The following is a 15950-nucleotide window of genomic DNA, read 5'->3' as shown; positions in this document are numbered from 1 at the left end:
TCCGCTGCAGAGTGAAAATCTCATTCTGGAAACATCCCCTAGGCTGTGGATAGGCCATGTCTCCGCAATACCCTTTTTCCCAGGAGTGCTAGTTCTGCAAGGTTCGCAGAGGAGCTCCTGTTAAGTTTGGAAGGTAGGAGGCGAGGTACTGGCGGAATTGGAGCTGTGAGGACGGGTTCCTGAGTCGAGCTTGGGCAGCGCAGATGGTACAGCACTTGCCCGCGAAAGGCAAAGGTCACGAGTTCGAGTCTCGGTCCGGCACACAGTTTAAATCTTCCAGGAAGTTTCGTTTTAGATCTTGAAATTTTGTAAGCAGGCTTTCTTTGGATAATTTGTGTCTATCTTCAAGCGTCTGCCACTTCACTTTCTTCAGCACCTCCGTGACGTTCTTCCACGAATAAAACCAACCTATGATCACCTGTGCTGCCCTTCTTTGTGTACGTTCAATTAGTCATATTCTCTATAAGTCCAACACACTGGAGCAATTGTATAGGGTGAGTCGCATGGGTATTTTGTAAGGAATATCCTTAGTAGACTAATTACATTTTCCTAATATCCGTTCAAGAAACTAAAGTCTGCCATCTGCTTTATCAACGACTGAACCCTTCTAACCGTTTCATTTCATATCCCTACTGATGGTTAATCGATTGGATTGATTTGGGGGAAGAGATCAAACAGCGAGGTCATCGGTCTCATTGGATTAGGGAAGGATAGAGAAGGAAGTCGGCCGTGCCCTGTCAAAGGAACCATCCCGGCATTTGCCTGAAGCGATTTAGGTAAACCACGGAGAATCTAAATCACGATGGCCGGACGCGGGATTGAACCGTCGTCCTCCAGAATGCGAGTGCAGTGTGTTAACCACTGCGCCACCTCGCTCTGTACTGGTGGTTATACCCGGGTATTTGAGTTGGCCGATTCCATTTGTGATTCCCTGATAATGTAGTATGTTTTCTTTTTCTTTATTCCGCTAAGTGCCGCAGTTTCCGACGTGTGAACATTTAAAGCAAGTTGTTAGTCTTTACAGCACTTGGCAATCTTATCAGCAACTGACGGGGACTGCACAGTTTTTCTTCATAGATAAATGCAGGATTTGCAAAAAATTGAGGTTAATGTTAGCATTGTCTGCAAGCTCGTTAATATACAACACGAACAACAAGGGTCTCAGCAGACGTTCTTGGAGTTACTCATATACCTGTCGACGACTTCCCATGATATTTTCAAGCGGTAGTTCACACGCACGAGCACAAACCATCAGGCTCTCCAGATCCTAGTACAGGGCGCCAAATACAGAACTTACGACAAGTGGTCACGCTTAAGAAAAGGAATAATACTTGTCGTAAGTTTCATGTTTCCCAGCTGTACGCATATGGCTGGACATGTTGCTGGCTTGTGTTCATGCCCGTCAGCTACCCCACGAAAATGGAATAACAGCCGAAACTATCCAGTAGCGGAAAATAAGTAATAATTACAGGCTAAATTGCGCAAAACGACATTTCCTCAAATTTTGTACGATTGTGGTCACTACCCTAAACAAGTAGCTTTGCGACTGACCTTTAGGGGGTAGAGTGGTATGAACCAGCAGGCAGCGGATCGCGGTTCTTCCTCGAGTTTGATGTGCTCGCTGTGCTGCCTGTTTCGCAAGTGCTAGCAGTTTTGGCCGGCAACACTGACCTCCGACACCAGGGATGGGAAAACAGACTATTTGAAACCGATACCGGTATTTTAGTTCTGAATATTTTTCGGTATTGCTTTGATCTCACTTGTAGGCTAACAAGTGCGTGTTACGTTTTACTAATAATCTGATAAAACCGAAATGCCTGCCGGAGTGGCCGAGCGGTTCTAGGCACTACAGTCTGGAACCGCGCGACCGCTACGGTCGCAGGTTCGAATCCTGCCTCGGGCATGGATGTGTGTGCTGTCCTTAGGTTAGTTAGGTTTAAGTAGTTCTAAGTTCTAGGGGGCTGATGACCTCAGAAGTTAAGTCCCATTGTGTTCAGAGCCATTTGAACCATAAAACCGAAACACTTAGCCATAGCAGTAGTGGAATTTTTTTTCGTTTTAAGTAAACCTTTTTATATGTAAATTGAAGCTGGCGGGGGGGGGGGGGAGGAAAGGGGTTACTGGCATCAGCTGCATCGGGACATTATGCGGAATCAGAGTACGCCCCGTACCAGGATTCGAACCCGGGTTCTCCTGCTTACTATCTGACACTCCACTCCTTTTCACGTTTGTCATACATCAGCAAAAACACCCTGTGAGTGCGTTAGCGTCAGTAGAATAAATGACTGAAGTTAGGAGTGGACCCTTATTCTATGACAAAGCACATTGGTGTTGAGCCGTAAAATTGGTTTAATTTCTCTATTATTGTCAAAGAAGCACATGAGATTACACAGTTTGTGACATGACAATTTCAGGACAGTTGTCAATATAACTCATTACGTCCTGTTTGGCAGAAATAACACCGAACAAAACAATATCAGATTTAAATAGAAGGTTCACTACAAGACTTTTCTTACTTGTAGACAGTGAAGTTGGCCGATATTACGACAAATCATCCGATTCCAGTTCTAAGTTTGGTACTACACTACTGGCCATTAAAATTGCTACACCAAGAAGAAATGCAGTTGATAAATAGGTATTCATTGGACAAATATATTATACTAGAACTGACATGTGATTACATTTTCACGCAATTTGGGTGCATAGATCCTGAGAAATCAGTACCCAGAACAACTACCTCTGGCTGTAATAAAGGCCTTGATACGCCTGCGCATTGAGTCAAACAGAGCTTGGATGGCGTGTACAGGTACAGCTGCCCATGCAGCTTCAACACGATACCACAGGTCATCAAGAGTAGCGACTGGCGTATTGTGACGAGCCAGTTGCTCGGCCACCATTGACCAGACGTTTTCAATCGGTGAGAGATATGGAGAGTGTGCTGGCCAGGGCAGCGGTCGAACATTTTCTGTATCCACAAAGTCCCGTACAGGACCTGCAACATGCGGTTGTGCATTATCCTGCTGAAATGTAGGGTTTCGCAGGGATCGAATGAAGGGTAGAGCCACGGGTCGTAACACATCTGAAATGTAACGTCCACTGTTCAAAGTGCCGTCAGTGCGAACAAGAGGTGACAGAGACGTGTAACCAATGGCACCCCATACCATCAAGCCAGGTGATACGCCAGTATGGCGATGACGAATACACGCTTCCAATGTGCGTTCACGGAGATGTCGCCAAACACGGATACGACCATCATGATGTTGTAAACAGAACTTGGATTCATCCGAAAAAATGACGTTTTGCCATTCGTGCACCCAGGTTCGTCGTTGAGCACTCCATAGCAGGCGCTCCTGTCTGTGATGCAGCTTCAAGGATAACCGCAGCCATGGTCTCCAAACTGATAGTCCATGTTAGATTAGATTAGATGAGTTTTTCGTTCCATAGATCCGTGCTGAGGAGATCCTCGTGGATGTGGAACATGTCATTTTTTTAAAAAAAGCTGAAATAACAATACTAATAGTATGAATATATACAATACATCATTTGTTTCTATTAAAAAATTCGTCAATGGAGTAGAAGGAGTTGGCCACTAGTAAGTCTTTCAGGCTCCTTTTAAACTGATCTTTATTTGTAACTAAATTTTTTATGTTTTCTGGAAAATTTTTGAAGATGAGTATTCCTGAGTAGTGGACCCCTTTTTGAACTAAAGTAAGTGCTTTGAAGTCCTTATGCAGATCATTTTTGTTCCTGGTATTGTATGTATGAACTGAGCTGATTGTTGGAAAAAAGATACATTATTTAGGACAAATTTCATTATGGAGTAAATATACTGAGAGGCAGTAGTTAGTATATCCAGTTCTTTGAAGAGGTTTCTACATTAAGTCCGTGAATTTACTCCACAAATAATACGTATTACACGCTTTTGGACTCTGAAAACTTTTGTTTGACTTGAAGAGTTACCCCAAAATATTATTATACTAAGCTTTTTCATTTTTATGTCGCCTATGTCAGCTAACACTCGAATTGCAAATACAGATTTTTTAAGGCGTTTCTACAATTCTGTGGTGTGCTCCTCCCAACTGAATTTATTATCAAGTAGTAATCCGAGGAATTTAAGACTGTCAACCTCTTCTATCTGCTCCTCTCCATACTTCATGCATATGCTGGGTGGAAACCTCTCACATGTTCTGAATTGCATATAGTGAGTCTTTTCGAAGTTTAATGTCAGTGAGTTGGCTTTAAACCATTTATTAATATCCATGAAAATATCATTAGCAGATCTTTCTAGAACTACACTCGACATACCATTTATTGCAATACTTGTGTCATCTGCAAACAAAACGAACTCTGCTTCTGGCAGTGTAACTGATGAGAGATCATTAATGTACACAAGAAAAAGCAATGGCCCTAAGATGGATCCTTGTGGGACACCACATGTAATTTCTTCCCATTCTGATGATGACTGATGACTTAATTCACTAGTCTCTTGCACTGACACCCTTTGTTCCCTGTTAGCAAGGTATGACTTGAACCACTTTGCAGCACTGCCCGTGACACCATAGAATTCTAATTTATTTAAAAGAATGTTGTGGTTCACACAATCAAATGCCTTTGACAAATCACAGAAAATACCTGCTGCTTGTAATTTGTTATTTAATGAATTAAGTACATTTTCACTGAAGGTGTAAATATCGTTCTCAATATCAGAACCCTTCAGAAATATAAACTATGTTCTTGATAATATGTTATTTGTAGTCAGATAGTTGAGAAGCTGCCTGTACATTACTTTTTCTAAAATTTTTGAGAATGCTGGCAAAAATGAAATCGGTCTGTAGTTTGATGGTATCTCTTTATCCCCTTTCTTGAATAGAGGCTTAACATCTGCATATTTTATCCAGTCAGGAAATGTCCCAGTTATAATTGACTGGTTACACAAGTAACTTAGAATTGTACTAAACTCACAAGAACATGCCTTAACTTTGTTGATATTTCATCGTAACCACTAGAATGCTTTGTTTTTAAAGATTTTATTCTGGAAGTTATTTCTTTTGGTGAAGTGAGTGACATATTCATGTACCTGAAGCTATTTGTAAAGGCTAGTTTCAGATATTCAAGGGCATTATTTACTGATCCTGACAATCCCATTCTATCAGTAACGAATATAAAGTACTTGTTAAATAGATTTGCCACACTATGCCCAAAGTTACTAATGTGTCATCTGATATTTGCTCCTGTTCCTTTCTGGTTCTACCAGTCTCCTCTTTTACTATATCCCATATTGTTTTTATTTTGTTCCCAGACATTGCTATCTTCTTGTCGTAGTGCATTTGCTTAGATGTCTGAATTACTTTTTTTAATATTTTACAGTATTCCTTGTATTTAGCTAAATCATCAGCATTGGAGCTATTCTTGGTCGACAGATACATATTCCTTTTTGTCTTAAAGGAAATCTTTATTCCTTGTGTAATCGCAGTGGTTAGCACACTGGACTCGCATTCGGGAGGACGACGGTTCAATCCCGTCTCCGGCCATCCTGATTTAGGTTTTCCGTGATTTCCCTAAATCACTTCAGGCAAATGCCGGGATGGTTCCTTTGAAAGGGCACGGCCGATTTCCTTCCCCATCCTTCCCTCACCCGAGCTTGTGCTCCGTCTCTAATGACCTCGTTGTCGACGGGACGTTAAACACTAATCTCCTCCTCCCTCCTCCTCCTTGTGTAATCCATGGTTTTATTATAGCCTTTTGTTTAATTTGAGTAACTTTGAGGAAAACAGTTTTCAAACACGGTACTGACATTGTTCATGAATGTGTTATATTTTTCATTCATGTCATGAGCATTATAAACATCTTTCCAGTTCATATCTTCATATCTGCAAACGTCGTCGAAATGATCGTGCAGATGATTGTTGTCTTGCAAACGTCCCCATCTGTTGACTCATGGATCGAGACGTGGCTGCACGATCCGTTACAGCCATGCGGATAAGATGAGTCATTTTCACTGCTCGTGATACGAGGCCGTTGGGATCCAGCACGGCGTTCCGTATTACCCTCCTGAAGCCGCCGATTCCATATTCTGCTAACAATCATTGGATCTCGACCAACGCGAGCAGCAGTGTCGCGATACGATAAACCGCAATCGCGATAGGCTACAATCTGACCTTTCTCAAAGTCGGAAACGTGATGGTACGCATTTCTCCGCCTTACACGAGGCATCACAACAACGTTTCACCAGGCAACGCCGGTCAACTGCTGTTTGTGTATGAGAAAGCGGTTGGAAACTTTCCTCATATCAGCACGTTATAGGTGTCGCCACCGGCGCCAACCTTGTGTGAATGCTCTGAAAAGCTGATCATTTGCATATCACAACATTTTCTTCCTGTCGAACAAATTTAACGTTTGTAGCACGTCATCTTCGTGGTGTAGCAACTTTAATGGCCAGTAGTGTAAGATGTACATCAACAAAAGCGGAAGTGGGATAATGAAATGTAGTCGAATTAAATCTGGTGATGCTGAGGGAATTAGATTGGGAAATGAGACGCATGAAGTAGTAAATGAGTTTTGTTTTTGGAAATTTTGCTGAGGTCTTGAGGGACCAAACTGCTGAGGTCATCGGTCCCTAAATTTACACACTACTTAATCGAACTTGAAGTAGCTTGCGCTAAGAACAACACACACATCCATGCCCGAGGGAGGACTCGTGCCTCCGACGGGGGGAACCGCGCGAACAGTGACAAGACGTCCTAAACCGCGCGGCTACCCCGTGGGGCCTTTGTTTTTGGGGAGCAAAGTAACTGATGATGGCCGAAGTAGAGGAGATATAAAGTGTAAACTGGCTATGATAAGGAAAGCGTTTCTGGTTCAAATGGTTCAAATGGCTCTGAGCACTATGGGACTCAACTGCTGAGGTCATTAGTCCCCTAGAACTTAGAACTAGTTAAACCTAACTAACCTAAGGACATCACAAACATCCATGCCCGAGGCAGGATTCGAACCTGCGACCGTAGCGGTCTTGCGGTTCCAGACTGCAGCGCCTTTAACCGCACGGCCACTTCGGCCGGCAAAGCGTTTCTGAAACAGAAATTTGTTAACATTGATTATAATTTAAATGTTAGGAAGTCTTTTCTGAAAGTATTTGTGTGGAGTGTAGCCATGTGTGGAAGTGAAACGTGGACAATAAATAGTTTAGACACGAAAAGAATAGAAGCTTTCGAAATGTGGTGCTATACAAGAATGCTGAAGATTAGATGGGTAGATCACATAACTAAGGAGGAGGTATTTGAATAGAATTGGGGAGAAGAGGAATTTGTGGCACAACATGACTAAAAGAGGGGATCGGTTGGTAAAACACGTTCTGAGGCATCAAGGAATCACCAATTTAGTATTGGATGGAAACGTGGAGGGTAAAAATCGTAAAGGGAGGCCAAGAGATGAATACACTAAGCAGATTCAGAAGGCTGTGGGCTGCACAGGATAGAGTAGCGTGGAGAGCTGCAGCAAACCAATCTCTGAGCTGAAGATCACAACAACAACAACAACAACCGACAACTGTTTGTTTCAGCGATAACCGCCATCACTATCCGGCCCTGCCATCTGGAAATCACAAAAAGACTGCTGCTGTCGTACTGAGAAGGTTATATCAAAACTGAACAGTGGAAATTTTTGTTCGTAACGTATTATCTGCGTAAAATTCGATTGCAGGATTTTAATTTATTCATTGTTCTTATCATAAGCCGAAAGAACGGAGAGGTCAAAATGGTTCAAATGGCTCTGAGCACTATGGGACTCAACTGCTGAGGTTATTAGTCCCCCGGAGAGGTCATTCAGATTGAGTACGGCTATGAACCGTCTCCTTTCGAAGGAACCATTCCAGGATTCGTCTAAACCGATTTAGGAAAATCATGAAAACCTAGTTCTATATGGCCGTTATCTCGAATACGATTTTGGTGACTTTGCATTGCGCTGCATTAGCTATCGTAAGCTGAAATCGTAAGTTGCAATGTCTGAAGGTAGTTTGATTATATTTATGATATAATTCCTTTTTCGTGTTTCAGTATTGCCATTTGTTATTCGTGACGCGTTTTGCCATCTCTCTGAAAGGAATGTATGACGAGTTTCCTGGAATTTTTTCATTGCACTTCTGTTGCCAGTAATTCCGGCAGATTATCGTGGAAATGGGTCACTTTCTTGTTTCATCAGAGTTTGATCAGCGAACGCTATATTCATTCAGAAAAACCTTTACTGAGCTCGTAATAAATAATAAATTACGCACATCAAAAAAATTTATGCATCACCCAGGTTCCCAGAACTCCTGAAGATAGACGTTGACTGTGAATATTGCATCACAGACACAACCCTTTCGACTGTTCAGAGATGTCACTAAACCCGCCCCAAGTTGTAGACAACCATTCATGAGCAGCGCCTATTAGCCGGTGGTCCGACATTCAATCAGTTCCAGTCATTAAACCAGGAAGGAGGTACACGACTGTAGTTTTCTGTAGTCCAACCATGCCTAGACGGTCAACACCGCGGTTCGATCGCGTCCGCATTGTTACTTTGTGCCAGGAAGGGCTCTCTACAAGGAAAGTGTCCTGGTGTCTCGGAGTGTAACAAAGCGAAGTTGTTCGGACATGGAGGAGATATAGACATAGAGGAACTGTCGATGACATGCCTCGCTCAGGCCGCCCAAGGGCTATTACTGTAGTGGATGACCGCTACCTACAGATTATGGCTCGGAGGAACCCTGACAGCAACGCCAGCATGTTGAATAATGCTTTTCGTGCAGCCACAGGACGTCGTGTTACGACTTAAACTGTGGGCAGTAGGCTCCAAAATGCGCATCTTCACTCCCGACGTCTATAGCGAGGTCCATCTATGCAACCTTGACAGTATGCAGCGCATTACAGATCAGCCCAGGAACATGCCGAATGGACCGCTCAGGATTGGTATCACGTTCTCTTCGCCGATGAGTGTCGCATATGCCTTCAACCAGACAATCGCAGGAGACGTGTTTGGAGGTAACCTGGTCGGTCTGAACGCATTAGACACACTGTGCAGCGATTGGCAAGGTGGAGGCTCCCTGCTGTTTTGACGTGGTGGTCATGGAAGGCGCCGTAACGCCTGTGCGATACGTGAATGCCATCTTCGACCGATAGTGCAACCATATCGGCACCATATTGGCGAGGCATTCGTCTTCGTGGACAATTTGCGCACCCATAGTTCACATCTTGTGAATGAATTCCTTCAGGATAACGACATCGCCCGACTAGAGTAGCCAGCATGTTCTCCAGACATGAAACCTATCGAACATGCCTGGGATAGATTGAAAAGGGCTGTTTATGGACGACGTGACCCACCAACCAATCTGAGGGATCTACGCCGAATCGCCGTTGAGGAGTTGGACAATCTGGACCAACAGTGCCTTGATGAAATTGCGGACAGTATGCCACGACGAATACAGGCATGCATCGATGCAAGAGGACGTGCTACTGGGTATTAGAGGTACCGGTGTGTACAGCAATCTGGACCACCACCGCTGAAGGTCTCGCTGTATGGTGGTACAGCATGCAATGTGTGGTTTTCATGAGCAATAAAAAGGGCGGAAAGGAGCTTTATGTTGATCTCTGTTCCAATTTCCTGTACTGGTTCCGGAACTCTCGGAACCGAGGTGATGCAAAACTTTTTTGATGTGTGTATTTTTATGCGAAGTTCAGGCTGTGAACTGTCCCAAATTTATGATTAATACTAACTGCCGAACTCGACATTGCACGAGTGTTCATTTTTTCAATTTTCTGTTAGAAACGAAGAGAGAAACTGAAATGTCTAGTGTACTATCGAAAACATTTCGTTTCCATGTATTCGTGAAAACACCTTTGGAATTATGAAACAGTCGTACAAAGAAGTATGCATAATGTACAAATGTATAAGTATAGTATCCAAATTAAGAGACCTAATATGCAAAATACAAATGTAATGTTTATTTAAATTAGAACTAGATTTTAAACGATATTTCTAGTTACATGTACAGGCAACTGGGCGCAGCTACTTCGTGTGTTTACAACGGGATTTTGTAAACTCTTTGCGGTAACGCCTCTTCATAGACGGCTATTGTTTTCACCTACAGCCGTTTGCGGTCCGCGGTTGAAAGCTGTCAAAAGCGCTGCCAGGTGTCAGAGATTTCCGTAAGTCGACTCGACTGTCAGAGTGCCATACTACTAGAGAATAAATGTGTGTAACTTCATGCACGATTAACATTTTTTCACGCTCTCAGTGTTTATTACGAAATATCTCTTGAACTGTCTATCGTGCAATGATATATTTGTGAAGGTAGATTCAGCGGCATATGTCGATACCGTCTGCCAAATACACTCCTGGAAATGGAAAAAAGAACACATTGACACCGGTGTGTCAGACCCACCATACTTGCTCCGGACACTGCGAGAGGGCTGTACAAGCAATGATCACACGCACGGCACAGCGGACACACCAGGAACCGCGGTGTTGGCCGTCGAATGGCGCTAGCTGCGCAGCATTTGTGCACCGCCGCCGTCAGTGTCAGCCAGTTTGCCGTGGCATAAGGAGCTCCATCGCAGTCTTTAACACTGGTAGCATGCCGCGACAGCGTGGACGTGAACCGTATGTGCAGTTGACGGACTTTGAGCGAGGGCGTATAGTGGGCATGCGGGAGGCCGGGTGGACGTACCGCCGAATTGCTCAACACGTGGGGCGTGAGGTCTCCACAGTACATCGATGTTGTCGCCAGTGGTCGGCGGAAGGTGCACGTGCCCGTCGACCTGGGACCGGACCGCAGCGACGCACGGATGCACGCCAAGACCGTAGGATCCTACGCAGTGCCGTAGGGGACCGCACCGCCACTTCCCAGCAAATTAGGGACACTGTTGCTCCTGGGGTATCGGCGAGGACCATTCGCAACCGTCTCCATGAAGCTGGGCTACGGTCCCGCACACCGTTAGGCCGTCTTCCGCTCACGCCCCAACATCGTGCAGCCCGCCTCCAGTGGTGTCGCGACAGGCGTGAATGGAGGGACGAATGGAGACGTGTCGTCTTCAGCGATGAGAGTCGCTTCTGCCTTGGTGCCAATGATGGTCGTATGCGTGTTTGGCGCCGTGCAGGTGAGCGCCACAATCAGGACTGCATACGACCGAGGCACACAGGGCCAACACCCGGCATCATGGTGTGGGGAGCGATCTCCTACACTGGCCGTACACCACTGGTGATCGTCGAGGGGACACTGAATAGTGCACGGTACATCCAAACCGTCATCGAACCCATCGTTCTACCATTCCTAGACCGGCAAGGGAACTTGCTGTTCCAACAGGACAATGCACGTCCGCATGTATCCCGTGCCACCCAACGTGCTCTAGAAGGTGTAAGTCAACTACCCTGGCCAGCAAGATCTCCGGATCTGTCCCCCATTGAGCATGTTTGGGACTGGATGAAGCGTCGTCTCACGCGGTCTGCACGTCCAGCACGAACGCTGGTCCAACGGAGGCGCCAGGTGGAAATGGCATGGCAAGCCGTTCCACAGGACTACATCCAGCATCTCTACGATCGTCTCCATGGGAGAATAGCAGCCTGCATTGCTGCGAAAGGTGGATATACACTGTACTAGTGCCGACATTGTGCATGCTCTGTTGCCTGTGTCTATGTGCCTGTGGTTCTGTCAGTGTGATCATGTGATGTATCTGACCCCAGGAATGTGTCAATAAAGTTTCCCCTTCCTGAGACAATGAATTCACGGTGTTCTTATTTCAATTTCCAGGAGTGTATGTTGCGAATAGAATTATTTGCTAAGAAGTAATCAATTTAAACGTCATGCACAATGTGGCAACTTTTCTCATGTCTCAGTGTTTATGACATTTGACATAGTTTTGTAGGTGCATTTAGCGGCACACGTGGATCCTGTCTGCGAAATTTATTGCGAACATAATAAGTAGCACAGAAGTAGTAAATTTTTCACATACCTATTTGCTTATGACGTCATATCTCCTGACCTGTGATAGGTAGGTGGTTCTTACCCCCCACAGAGATTATCGTCTGACAAGAAGGGATATTGTACCAAGTTTGGCTGAAGTCGGTCTAGTGGTTTAGGAGAATATGTGTTACATACACACACTAGTACATACATACAACATCCGTAAAGTGACTGTACAGTGTATAAGTTACAGAATGAAATTTTCACTTTGCAGCGGAGTGTGCGCTGATACGAAACTTCTTGGCAGGTAAAAACTGTGTGTCGGACCGAGACTCGAACTCAGGACATTTCCCTTTCGCGGACAAGTGCTCCATAGACTGAGCTACCCAAGCACGACTCACGACCCGTCCTCACAGCTTTAATTCTGACAGTACCTCATCGCCTACTTTCCAAACTTCACAGAAGCTCTCCTGCGAACCATGCAGAACTAGCACTGCCGGAAGAAAGGATACTACGGAGACATGGCTTATCCACAGACTGGAGGATGTTTCCAAGATGAGATTTTCGCTCACGAATGTATGAAACTTCTTGGCAGATGAAAACTGTGTCGCTAGAACATTTGCCCAAGAAAGCCAGAGGTCCCGAGTTTTAGTCTGGATCCTCCGGCACATAGTTTTAATCTGCCATGAAGTATCAATGTATAAGGTATTAAACTGAATATTAACAAAAAAAAGTGTATAATGAGTAGGACGTATATGAATTTTTCTGAAGCCTTATACACTGAAGAGCGAAAGAAACTGGTACAACTGCCTAATATCGTGTAGGACCCCCGCGAGCACGCGGAAGTGCCGCAACACGACGTGGCATGGAATCGACTAATGTCTGAAGTGGTGCTGGAGGAAATTGACACCACGAATCCTGCAGGGCTGTCTATAAATCCGTAAGAGTACGAAGGGTGGAGATCTCTTCTGAACAGCACGTTCCAAGGCATTCCAGATATGCTCAACAATGTTCATGTCTGGGGTGTTAGGTGGCCATCGGAAGTGTTTAAACTCAGAAGAGTGTTCCTGGAGCCACTCTGTAGCAATTCTTGACGTGTGGAGTATCACATTATCCTTCTGGAATTGCCCTAGTCTGTCGGAATGCACAATGGACATGAATGAATTCAGGTGATCAGACAGGATGCTTACGTACGCGGCACCTATCAGAGACGTAACTAGACGTATCAGAGGCCGCATATCACTCCAACTGCACACGCTCCACACCATTACAGAACCTCCGCCAGCTTGAACAGTCCCCTGCTGACATGCGTGATCCGTGGATTCATGAGGTTGTCTCCATACCTGTACACGACCATCAGCTCGGTCCAATTTGAAACGAGACTCGTCCGATCAGGCAACATGTTTCCAGTCATCAACAGATCAATGTCGGAGTTGACGGGCCCAGGCGAGGCGTAAAGCTTAGTGTCGTGCAGTCATCAAGGGTACACGAGTGGGCCTTCGGCTCCGAAGGCCGATATCGATGATGTTTTGTTGAATGGTTCGTACGCTGATACTTGTTGATGGCCCAGCATTGAAATATGCAGCAATTTGCGTAAGGGTTGCACTTCTGTCACTTTGAACGATTCTCTTCAGTCGTCGTTGGTCCCGTTCTTGCAGGATCTTTTTCCGGCCGCAGCGATGTCGGATATTTGATATTTTACCGGATTCCTGATATTCACCGTACACTCGTGAAATGGTCGTACGGGAAAATCCCCACTTCATTGCGACGTCGGAGATGCTGTGTCCCATCGCTCATGCGCCGAACACCACGTTCAAACTCACTTAAATCTTGATAACCTGCCATTGTAGCAGCAGTAACCGATCTAACAACTGCGCTAGACACTTGCTGTCTTATGTAGGCGTTGCCTTCCGCAGCGCCGTATTCTGCCTGTTTATACGAGGCCTGTTCAGAAAGTAAGCTCCTATTGATTGCCAAATTGAAACCACAGTGAACATCAGAAATGTTTTACTTGTAACAATTAGCTACACCTTTCAGCTACTTCTCTACGTAGTCGCCGTTCTGACTTAGACTGTTGTCATAGCGTTGTACCAACTTTTCAATAGCCTCATCATAGAAGGCAGCCGCCAGTGCTTTCCGCCAATTCTCCACGCTGGCCTACACCTCGTTGTCTGTGTCAAAATGTTGTCTTCAAAGACAGCGGTTCATGTGACCAGAGATGAAACTCAGGGGGAGACAATTGCGGACTGTATTGTGGGTAATCTCACATTTCCATTTGAAAACGATGCAGGAGCATCTTCATTGCCCCTGCAGAATGCGGCTGAGAATTGTGTTGAAGAATAAACAGCACGACAGTTATGTAATGTTAGCTGCATAGCTTCAGGCGAAATTTCTCACCAGGCCCTCGTACTTGGCGGCAGACACTATTTTCTAGACATCTTTACGCACTCACTGCGAGCTCAGAAATGAGAAGAGCTACGTGATGCTAACTGGGGTTATACTAGAGACACTACCCAACACATCTGTGCAAAGCTTTATCGGATTTTCATAGTCGTTTCCATTTCGCGACCGATCGGAGCTTATTTTCTGCACGCCCCTCGTACATCCGTATTTCAAAACGCATGCCTATGCCAGTTCCTCTGGTGGTTCAGTGTATAATGGTCACTTTTTTCAGGGTAGCGGATAAAGTGCCCAGTGAGGATATACACACTCCGAAATTGGACAGCTACCGTCTTTTGGCTGAAGGAACGCCACCGGATTGGCGTCTTCCTTTAAGGGCAACCACACTGCTGTTTTCCGACTGAACTGTCATCGATGTCAGCCCCATTACAAACACAATGAACAGGATTAAATTATTTTTCATGTAATGTTTTAAGGATATCAAAAACTTGTCTACGTTGATCTTGTTAAAAACTTGTCCTCCAGCCGCTGAGGTACTGTCTTTGCGTGCCATCTTAGACTATGTATTAAAACGATGCGGTATTTTGTTCCACTCTACCAGCTAAAACGCGAATCTCCATAGATCGTCTCCTGTAAATCCATAAAATGGCTTTTCCATTTCAAAAACGTAGTCAACGTTGCATGGCAAGCCTGTTGCACTGTGGAGAGTCATAATATTCTTTTCAGTTTTCTTGGTGGGACAGTCGTCTGTCTGTCTGTAGGCAACGTTTGCACAGCAGGTCGAAAATCTACTTGCTGTAGTCTACAAGTGAGGTTAGAACAGTAGCGTTACTCATTACCATGGACAGAACTAGTTTCTTTGCCCTCCTGCAGATTTGTAAGTTCTACTCATACTATATTGCTGACACTAGACTTCAGCGTCGGCACTGAGAGAACGTAGTGGGAAGACTGGTCTCGCTTTCGGGAGAGCCGCGGTTCAGCAGCACCTGATTGTTCTGGTTTAGATTTTCCATGCTTTCTCTAAATCGCTTAATGCACATGCTTGTATGGCTACTTTGGAAATGACACGACCCATTTTCTTTCGTGTCCTCGAACCTAAGCTTGCGCTCCATCTCTAATGATCTCGTCGTCGACGAGATGTTAAATCCTAAACTAACTTCCAGTTTTTCTTCGGTGAGATCTGTTTCTCATATGGTTCTCCTCTGTCACTTCCAGAGAGGATAAAACAATAACACTCTCCACAGAAGTGATGCAAAATGGCATTGATAGCACTTTTTAAGTGCGCACAGAATGTAGCCTTTCGTCCAGGATCTGCGATTTCGTCATGACATGTTTAGCAGTAAACCTATCGACTGTAATCTTCTGCTACACACATGCTTACTACTGTATTGATTCTGCTTGTGACCAAGTTGTAGTGCTAACTTTCTCCTAACAAATTACAGAAATCGTATTTTCTGATGCGAGTTTCTTGTGGCCAGTCCGATTACCAAAACACAAAACATGCAAATTAATTACGTTCAATTACAGTATCTTCTTTACTAATTTGAGAATGTGATAGTGTAATGGGGAGATCAATGGAAAGCGGGGCAGATAGAGAAGGGCGATAGGTGGGGAGTGC

At 44.8% G+C, this 15950-nt stretch overlaps 1 protein-coding gene across 2 annotated transcripts in view; it reads left to right on the top strand.

Annotated features, from left to right (window-relative positions):
* Positions 1-15950, top strand: part of LOC126253102 (uncharacterized) — a 365804-nt gene that overhangs the window by 266932 nt on the left and 82922 nt on the right. The window lies entirely within an intron of this gene.

The sequence above is a fragment of the Schistocerca nitens genome, chromosome 4 (assembly GCF_023898315.1).
Source record: "Schistocerca nitens isolate TAMUIC-IGC-003100 chromosome 4, iqSchNite1.1, whole genome shotgun sequence".
Lineage (NCBI taxonomy): Eukaryota > Metazoa > Arthropoda > Insecta > Orthoptera > Acrididae > Schistocerca > Schistocerca nitens.
The sequence above is the reverse complement of the archived record's forward strand: the minus strand, read 5'-3'. Positions and strand labels throughout refer to the sequence as shown.